The sequence below is a fragment of the Gouania willdenowi genome, chromosome 24 (genome assembly GCF_900634775.1).
Source record: "Gouania willdenowi chromosome 24, fGouWil2.1, whole genome shotgun sequence".
NCBI lineage: Eukaryota > Metazoa > Chordata > Actinopteri > Blenniiformes > Gobiesocidae > Gouania > Gouania willdenowi.
In genome coordinates this window covers 22,604,844-22,614,872 of record NC_041066.1, presented here as the reverse complement: position 1 = coordinate 22,614,872, position 10,029 = coordinate 22,604,844, and positions in this window count along the sequence as shown.

The window sequence follows — 10,029 nt, the reverse complement described above, 5'->3', positions numbered from 1 at the left end:
CTAACTCATTTTTTATTTTTTGACATTTTTGAAAATATGCTTGTTATAGCCTTACTTTTGTTTAGGGTGATTTTAGTTTTTTGTTGTTTTTTGTGCCTTACTGCTTCTTAGCCCTGTTTTAAGTATGTGCATTGTATTTGCAGTAGTTTTAGGGTCTATTGATGGTCCTAACTCAATTTTTTATTTTTTGACATTTTTGAAAATATGCCTTGTTATAGCCTTCTTTTTTGTTTGGGGATTTATTTTTTGTTGTTTTTGTGCCTTACTGCTTTCTTAGCCTTGTTAAGTATGTGCATTGTATTTGCAAGTTTTTAGTGGGGTCTATGATGGTCCTAACTCAATTTTTATTTTTTGACATTTTTGGAAAAATGCCTTGTTAAGCCTTACTTTTGTTTTTGGGTGAGGTGATTTAGATTTTTTGTTTTTTTGTGCTTTTACTGCTTTTGCCCTGTTTTAAGATGTGCATTTATTTTCAGTAGTTTTAGGGTCTAATGATGGTCCTAACTCAATTTTTATTTTTTTGACATTTTTGAGAAATATGCCTACTTTTTGTTTCGGGTTATTTTAGTTTTTTGTTGTTTTTTTGGCCTTACTGCTTTCTTAGCCCTGTTTAAGTATGGCATTGTATTTGCAGTTGTTTTGAGGGTCTAATGATGGTCCTAACTCAATTTTTATTTTTTTGAACATTTTTGAGAAAATATGCTTGTTATAGCCTTACTTTTTTTGGGTGATTTTAGTTTTTGTTTTTTGTGCCTTACTGCTTTCTTGCCCCTGTTAAGTATGTGCATTGTATTTGCAATAGTTTTTAGGGTCTTGATGGTCCTAACTCAATTTTTATTTTTTGAAATTTTTGAGAAAATATGCCTTGTTATAGCCTTACTTTTGATTTTGGGTGATTTTAGATTTTTGTAATTTTTTGTGCCTTACTGCTTTCTTGCCCTGTTAAGTATGTGCAGTATTTCAGTAGTTTTTAGGGTCTAATGATGGTCCTAACTCAATTTTTATTTTTTTGACATTTTTGAGAAAATATGCCTTGTTATAGCCTTACTTTGATTTGGGTGATTTTAGATTTTGTAATTTTTTGTGCCTTACTGCTTTCTTTGCCCTGTTTAAGTATGTGCATTGTATTTGCAGTAGTTTTTAGGGTCTAATGATGGTCCTAACTCAATTTTTTTTTTTTTGACATTTTGAGAAAATATGCCTTGTTATAGCCTTACTTTTGATTTTGGATGATTTTAGATTTTTGTAATTTTGTGCCTTACTGTCTTTGCCCTGTTAAGTATGTGCATTGTATTTGCAGTAGTTTTTAGGGTTAATGATGGTCCTAATCAATTTTTATTTTTTTTAAATTTTTGAAAAATATGCCTTGTATAGCCTTACTTTTGATTTTGGGTGATTTAGATTTTTGTAATTTTTTGTGCCTTACTGCTTTCTTTCCCCTGTTTAGTATGTGCATTGTATTTGCAATAGTTTTAGGTCTAATGATGGTCCTAACTCAATTTTTATTTTTTTGACATTTTGAGAAAATATGCCTTGTTATAGCCTTACTTTTGATTTTGGGTGATTTTAGATTTTTGTTTTTTTGTGCCTTACTGCTTCTTTGCCCTGTTTAAGTATGTGCATTGTATTTGCAGTAGTTTTTAGGGTCTAATGATGGTCCTAACTCAATTTTTATTTTTTGACATTTTTGAGAAAAATGCCTTGTTATAGCCTTACTTTTGATTTTGGTGTGATTTTAGATTATTGTTTTTTGTGCCTTACTGCTTTCTTTGCCCTGTTTAAGTATGTGCATTGTTTGCAGTAGTTTTTAGGGTCTAATGATGGTCCTAACTCAATTTTATTTTTTTGCAATTTTTGAAAAAATATGCCTTGTTATAGCCTTACTTTTGATTTTGGGTGATTTTGGATTTTGTTTTTTGTGCCTTACTGCTTTCTTGCCTGTTTAAGTATGTGCATTGTATTGCAATAGTTTTAGGGTCTAATGATGGTCCAAACTCAATTTTTATTTTTTGACATTTTTGAGAAAATATGCCTTGTTATAGCCTTACTTTTGTTTGGGTGTTTAGTTTTTTTGTATATTTTTGTGCCTTACTGCTTTCTTTGCCCTGTTAAGTATGTGCATTGTATTGCAGTATTTTAGGGTCTAATGATGGTCCTAACTCAATTTTTATTTTTTTGAAATTTTTGAAAAAATATGCCTTGTTATAGCCTTACTTTTGGATTTTGGGTGATTTTAGATTGTTTGTTTTTGTGCCTTACTGCTTTCTTTGCCCTGTTTAAGTATGTGCATTGTATTTGCAGTAGTGTTTTAGGGTTAATGATGGTCCTAACTCAATTTTTATTTTTTTGACATTTTTGAGAAAATATGCCTTGTTATAGCCTTTTTTGATTTTTGGGTGATTTTAGATTTTTTTGTTTTTTGTGCCTTACTGTCTTTGCCCTGTTTAAGTATGTGCATTGTATTTGCAGTAGTTTTTAGGGTCTAATGATGGTCCTAACTCAATTTTTATTTTTTTGACATTTTTGAGAAATATGCCTTGTTATAGCCTTCCTTTTTGTTTCGGGTGATTTTTAGTTTTTTGTTGTTTTTTGTGCCTTACTGTTTCTTTGCCCGTTTAAGTATGTGCATTGTATTTGCAGTAGTTTTTAGGGTCTAATGATGGTCCTAACTCAATTTTTATTTTTTGACATTTTTGAGAAAATATGCTTGTTATAGCCTTACTTTTTGTTTAGGGTGATTTTAGTTTTTGGTGTTTTGTGCCTTACTGCTTTCTTAGCCCTGTTAAGTATGTGCATTGTATTTGCAGTAGTTTTTAGGGTCGATTGATGGTCCTAACTCAATTTTATTTTTTTGACATTTTTGAGAAAATATGCCTTGTTATAGCCTTCCTTTTTGTTTCGGGTGATTTTAGTTTTTTGTTGTTTTTTGTGCCTACTGCTTTCTTAGCCTTGTTAAGTAGGTGCATTGTATTTGCCCGTAATTTTTAGGGTCTATTGATGGTCCTAACTCATTTTTATTTTTTTGACATTTTGAGAAAATAGCCTTGTTATAAGCCTTACTTTTAATTTTGGGTGATTTTTAGATTTTTGTAATTTTTTGTGGTCTTACTGCTTTCTTTGCCCTGTTTAAGTATGGTGCATTGTATTTGCAGTAGTTTTTTAGGGTCTAATGATGGTCCTAAACTCAATTTTTTATTTTTTTTTGACATTTTTGAGAAAATATGCCTTTGTTATAGCCTTACTTTTTGATTTTGGGTGATTTTAGATTTTTGTAATTTTTGTGCCTTACTGCTTTCTTTGCCCTGTTTACGTATGTGCATTGTATTTGCAGTAGTCTTTAGGGTCTAATGATGGTCCTAACTCAATTCTTTATTTTTTTTTTGACATTTTTGAGAAAATATGCCTTGTTATAGCCTTACTTTTGATTTTGTGGTGATTTTAGATTTTTGTAATTTTTTGTGCCTTAATGCTTTCTCTTTGCCCCTGTTTAAGTATGTGCATTGTTATTTGCAGTAGTTTTAGGGTCTAATGATGGTTCCTAACTCAATTTTGTTTTTTTTTTTGAAATTTTTGAAAAAAATATGCCTTGTTATAGCCTTCCTTTTTGTTTCGGGTTGATTGGTAAGTTTTTTGTTGTTTTTTGTGCCTTACTGCTTCTTAGCCCTGTTTAAGTATGTGCATTGTATTTGCATTAGTTTTTAGGGTTCTAATTGATGGTCCTAACTCAATTTTATTTTTTTGAAATTTTTTAGAAAATATGCCTTGTTATAGCCTTACTTTTTGTTTAGGGTGATTTTAGTTTTTTGTTGTTTTTTGTGCCTTTACTGCTTTCTTAGCCCTGTTTAAGTATGTGCATGTATTTGCAGTAGGTTTTAGGGTCTAATGATGGTCCTAACTCAATTTTTATTTTTTTGACATTTTTGAGAAACTATGCTTGTTATAGACCTTCTTTTGTTTCGGGTGGTTTTTAGTTTTTTGTTGTTTTTTGTGCCTTACTGCTTTCTTTGCCCTGTTTAGGTATGTGCATTTGTATTTGCAGGTAGTTTTTAGGGTCTAATGATGGCCTAACTCAATTTTTATTTTTTTGACATTTTTGAGAAAATATGCCTTGTTATAGCCTTACTTTTTGTTTAGGGTGATTTTAGTTTTTTGTTGTTTTTTGTGCCTTACTGCTTTTCTTAGCCCTGTTAAGTATGTGCAGTGTATTTGCAGTAGTTTTTAGGGTCTATTGATGGTCCTAACTCAATTTTTATTTTTTTGACATTTTTGAGAAATATGCCTTGTTATAGCCTTCCTTTTTGTTTCGGGTGATTTTAGTTTTTTGTTGTTTTTTGTGCCTTACTGCTTTCTTAGCCCTTGTTTAAGTATGTGCATTGTATTGCAGTAGTTTTTTAGGGTCTATGATGGTCCTAACTCAATTTTTTATTTTTTTGACATTTTTGAGAAAATATGCTTGTTATAGCCTTACTTTTAATTTTGGGTGATTTTAGATTTTTGTAATTTTTTGTGTCTCACTGCTTTCTTTGCCCTGTTTAAGTATGTGCATTGTATTTGCAGTAGTTTTTAGGGTCTAATGATGGTCCTAATTCAATTTTTATTTTTTTGACATTTTTGAGAAAATATGCCTTGTTATAGCCTTACTTTTGATTTTGGGGTGATTTTAGATTTTTGTAATTTTTTTGTGGCTTACTGCTTTCTTTGCCCTGTTTAAGTATGTGCATTGTATTTGCAGTAGTCTTTAGGGTCTAATGATGGTCCTAACTCAATTTTTATTTTTTGGACATTTTTGAGAAAATATGCCTTGTTATAGCCTTACTGTTGATTTTGGGTGATTTTAGATTTTTTGTAATTTTTTGTGCCTTACTGCTTTCTTTGCCCTGTTTAAGTATGTGCATTGTATTTGCAGTAGTTTTTAGGGTCTAATGATGGTCCTAACTCAATTTTTATTTTTTTGAAATTTTTGAAAAAATATGCCTTGTTATAGCCTTCCTTTTTGTTTCGGGTGATTTTAGTTTTTTTGTTGTTTTTTGTGCCTTACTGCTTTCTTAGCCCTGTTTAAGTATGTGCATTGTATTTGCAGTAGTTTTTTAGGGTCTAATGATGGTCCTAACTCAATTTTTATTTTTTTGACATTTTTGAGAAAATATGCCTTGTTATAGACTTACTTTTGATTTTGGGTGATTTTAGATTTTTGTATTTTTTTGTGCCTTACTGCTTTTTTTTTGCCCTGTTTAAGTATGTGCATTGTATTTGCAGTAGTTTTTAGGGTCTAATGATGGTCCTAACTCAATTTTTTTTTTTTTGAAAATTTTTGAGAAATATGCCTTGTTATAGCCTTACTTTTTGTTTAGGGTGATTTTAGTTTTTTGTTGTTTTTTGTGCCTTACTGCTTTCTTAGCCCTGTTTAAGTATGTGCATTGTATTTGCAGTAGTTTTTAGGGTCTAATGATGGTCCTAACTCAATTTTTATTTTTTTGACAATTTTGAGAAAATATGCCTTGTTATAGCCTTGCTTTTGATTTTGGGTGATTTTAGATTTTTGTAAATTTTTGTGTCTTACTGCTTTCTTTGCCCTGTTTAAGTATGTGCATTGTATTTGCAGTAGTTTTTAGGGTCTAATGATGGTCCTAACTCAATTTTTATTTTTTTGACATTTTTGAGAAAATATGCCTTGTTATAGCCTTACTTTTGATTTTGGGTGATTTTAGATTTTTGTAATTTTTTGTGTCTTACTGCTTTCTTTGCCCTGTTTAAGTATGTGCATTGTATTTTGCAGTAGTTTTTAGGGTCTAATGATGGTCCTAACTCAATTTTTATTTTTTTTGAAATTTTGAAAAAAATATGCCTTGTTATAGCCTTACTTTTGATTTTGGGTGATTTTAGATTTTTGTAATTTGTTGTGCCTTACTGCTTTCTTTGCCCTGTTTAAGTATGTGCATTGTATTTGCAGTAGTTTTTAGGGTCTAATGATGGTCCTAACTCAATTTTTATTTTTTTGACATTTTGTGAAAATATGCCTTGTTTATAGCCTCCTTTTTGTTTCGGTGTGATTTTAGTTTTTTGTTGTTTTTTGTGCCTTACTGCTTTCTTAGCCCTGTTTAAGTATGTGCATTGTATTTGCATTAGTTTTTAGGGTCTAATGATGGTCCTAACTCAATTTTTATTTTTTTGAAATTTTTGAGAAAATATGCCTTGTTATAGCCTTACTTTTGATTTCGGGTGATTTTAGTTTTTTGTTGTTTTTTGTGCCTTACTGCTTTCTTTGCCCTGTTTAAGTACAGTCTCCTCCAAAAGTATTGGAATGACAAGGCCACTTCCTTTGTTTTTGTTGAATGCTGAAGACATTTGGTTTTTTAGATCAAAACATGAACATGAAACAAAAGTTAAGAATTTCAGCTTTTATTTCATGGTATTTACATCTAGATGTGTTAAACAACTCAGGACAGAGCACCTTTTGTTTGAACCCACCCCCTTTTCAATTGAGCTAATGTATTGGAACAGACATTATTACATTAACCAAAAGTGAACAACATTTAATATTTGGTGGCATAACCGTTACTTGCAATAACTGCATCAAGCCTGCGACCCATTGACTTCGCCCGACTGTTGCATTCTTCATTTGAAATGCTTTTCCAGGCCTTTACTGTAGCTTCTTTTAGTTCTTGTTTGTTTCTGGGGGTTTCTCTCTTCAGTCTCATCTTCAAGAGGTAAAATGCCCTATTGGGTTAATTTCTGGTGATTGACTTGGCCAGTCTAAGACCTTCCACTTTTTCCCCCTGGGGAAGTCCTTTGTTGTTTTGGCAATGTGTTTTTGGGTCATTGTCTTGTTGCATGATGAAGCTTCTCCAGATTTGTTTGGATGCAGTTTTCTGTAAATTACCAGACAAAATGGTTTTGTCGTCCTCATGAGTTACATTATCAATAAAGACTCGTGAGCCCATTCCAGAAGCAGCCATGTAAGCCCAAGCCATGACATTACCTCCACCATGCCTCACAGATGAGCTTGTGTGTTTTGGATCATAAGCAGATCCTTTCTTTCTCCATACTTTGGCCTTTCCTTCACTTTGGTAGAGGTTCATCTTTGACTCAGTCCATAAAACTTTGTTCCAAAACTTTTGTGGCTCATCTCTTTGCAAAATCCAATCTGGCCTTTTGATTCGTTTTGCTGATGAGTGGTTTGCATCTTGTGGTATGGCCTCTTTATTTCTTCTCTCAAAGTCTTCTTTTCTTTCCTGAGTAGTAGTTCCGATGTATTCCTTACATGACGTGACACAGTTTGTCACCAAAACTCAGCCTTTTCTTCTTCATCCTTGGAGTGTGGAAAATCCTCTTATTATTCTTCCCCGAAGCCGGTCAAATCGTTGGGGCTCTGCAGCAGAACGAGGGGAAATTAAAATGACTGGTACTTCATCACTCATTGACAAGGATTGTAATTGGACACAGAGATGTGGCATTTAAAAGGAAAAACAAAGAGGAACATGTCGGGAGAAATGCAGAAACTTGAAAACATCTCTTCAATGAATCAAAAGATGTAACTTTTTTTGTATCCCTCTAAACGTATATCTTCTCGTCCACAATAGAATCTATAGAAGGCATAAAACTGGAGAAAGATGGGCGAAAAAATATTCAAATGCCAAAAAATGGCAAGGTATACTGCTTTACGGCAGCCCAATACAAACTAATGCTAGATTATGACACACGGTTGTCTACAAATTCACTTTTGTCAAACATATCATGGCGAAGACTTTTGTCTGAGGAACGGAGCAACTCCATGCAGTGACAGCTCAGCAGCAGCACACAGCAATCACACACACTGTCGTCGCAGCAACAGGCACGCACACACTCGCAACCCAGCGCTCCATCAGGCAGCACACACACAAATATCCATCCATCCATTTTCAGAGCTGCTTTGTCAGCACACAAACAAACACACATTTCTACACTATTTTCCGTATTACTCCCACATCATTAATTTATTTTACTTGTCTCTCTTCCTCATACTGTTCACATGGGACTAAATGTGTTAAAACACCCTTCGTGTCACTGTTATATTAGGATTTTTCAGTGATCGGTTGCTACCATCTTGGGAGAGAAAAGGTGCGCATGTAGCTGTGGGGTGAAGAGTTGTTACGACAGTGACATAACCAAAAGGGACCTTTAGCATAAAAACGGATGGAAATGGAAGTTTTTCAAAAACCTCAAACCGAAGGTAAGGCTATAGTAAGGCATAAAACCGGACGAAAAAATCTCAAATGCCTAAAAAACGGGCGACAAAATGTCAAATGCCAAAAAACGGAGGAATTAAAGCTAGCAGCTAGAGTTGTTTTTTTTATTTGCATTTCAAACAAAGAAAGCTTCTGTGATCAATCTTCGCTGCCACGACCATAGGAGGAATCCTTTATTCCTGTCTTCTCCAGTGTGACTGCTGGGTTTTCCAAACGCAGCAAGCCGCACTCAACGCCAAACGCCATCACAAATTTAGTGAAGTTAAAAGGAGCCGTCTTGCTGCATCTCCAGTGTTTGCATATTTATCTCTTCTTCTCCTCCTCCTTTGGCAAGAGAGTTGCATTGGTGCCTTGGCCTGTAAAAGAAGAAAAAAAAACACACAATGGGAAATCTGCCACAAATACAGAAGAGACTCAAGGGATTGGAGAAACAGAGGAAGGATAAAATACAGAATAGCTCGGGAGAGGAAAATTCAATTTCTATCTAAATTGGCAAGAGGCAGGATAAGTGCAAGTGGAAAAGAAAAGAAAAGCAACATAATGGAGGGACTTGTGGTCAGAGTTAGGCTACATCACATTACTGATTAGTGTTTGATTTGTAGCTTCCTGTCATGATTTATTGTTGCTTTCACTCTTTTATCTGATGTTTGAACCACTGGTAAAAAAAAAAAAAAAAGCGTCTGCATATTTAATTCCTCTGTGTTTCTTACCTCTACTTTTGCTTTAAATCACGGTATATTTGGGAGTTTCTGCATATTTGTTGCTGCTGCTGTTTTTTTTTTCAAAATACACATCTTCCACGGTATCTGAATTTTTTGGAAAATCTGTCCTTTTATTTTTATCCTTTACATTCTGTATATATTTTTAAATCGTTCTACTGTTAGTTTACACCGTAGCTCAGGGAGAAACATTTTTTTCTGTTTTTTTTTCTGTATGTCCAGCACATGTTGAAAAATTAACAATAACGATGACTTTGACAGTGACTTTGACAATGCAAGCACAAGATGAAATAAAGGTTGTATTCAGCGCTTTTTTTAGGTTTTCATTTTATGTCCCAATGGTACGGACGTGGATTAGAGCCAATTTTGATGGAGAAAGTCATTTTGGGCAATTCAAGAATGAAATAAAAAAAATAAAAAAAATAGATTAAAGTAGAAATTTTGAAAATAAACTCAAAATACAACATTGTGATTAAAGTCGAAGGTTTGTTAATGAAGTTAAAAATGCTCTACCTCTTCAAAGATTCACTGATTTTTCCTCCTTAACAAATGAAGTCTTTGATAATATCTCTTCAAATTCTTTAAAGCATTTACAACAATGTGTTTATGAGCTAAAAGAGAAATAATGTGTTTGCTATTTAACTCACTTTCAAGCAGAACATATTCATTGATCTGCTGTTTGTATCATATATGGTGAATTGGCTTTATTACTTTTATCACATTATATTATTTTGAGCTTATTTTCAAAATTTCAACTTTATTCTTGATTTCCCCCAAATAAATTTTCTCCATCAAAATTGGCCCTAATCCGCTTCAGTACAGTGGCCTTTGCATTAGAAGGGTTTTTATTATGAACTATTTTAAAATCAGAAGCAATTTAGAAATGAATGTGACTTAAGAAAATTTAAAAATATTGAATTAATAATATACGACTAGAAAAACATCAGCAAGTGTGAACGTTTTATTCTGAAATTATCACTCAAAGATAAACAACATATTGTTCTGTTGCTCTTTGATGTAACAAAGAGATGTTCCTTCAGTATTACCCCCTCAGAGTCAGTATAACGGTCAATAATCAATAACTG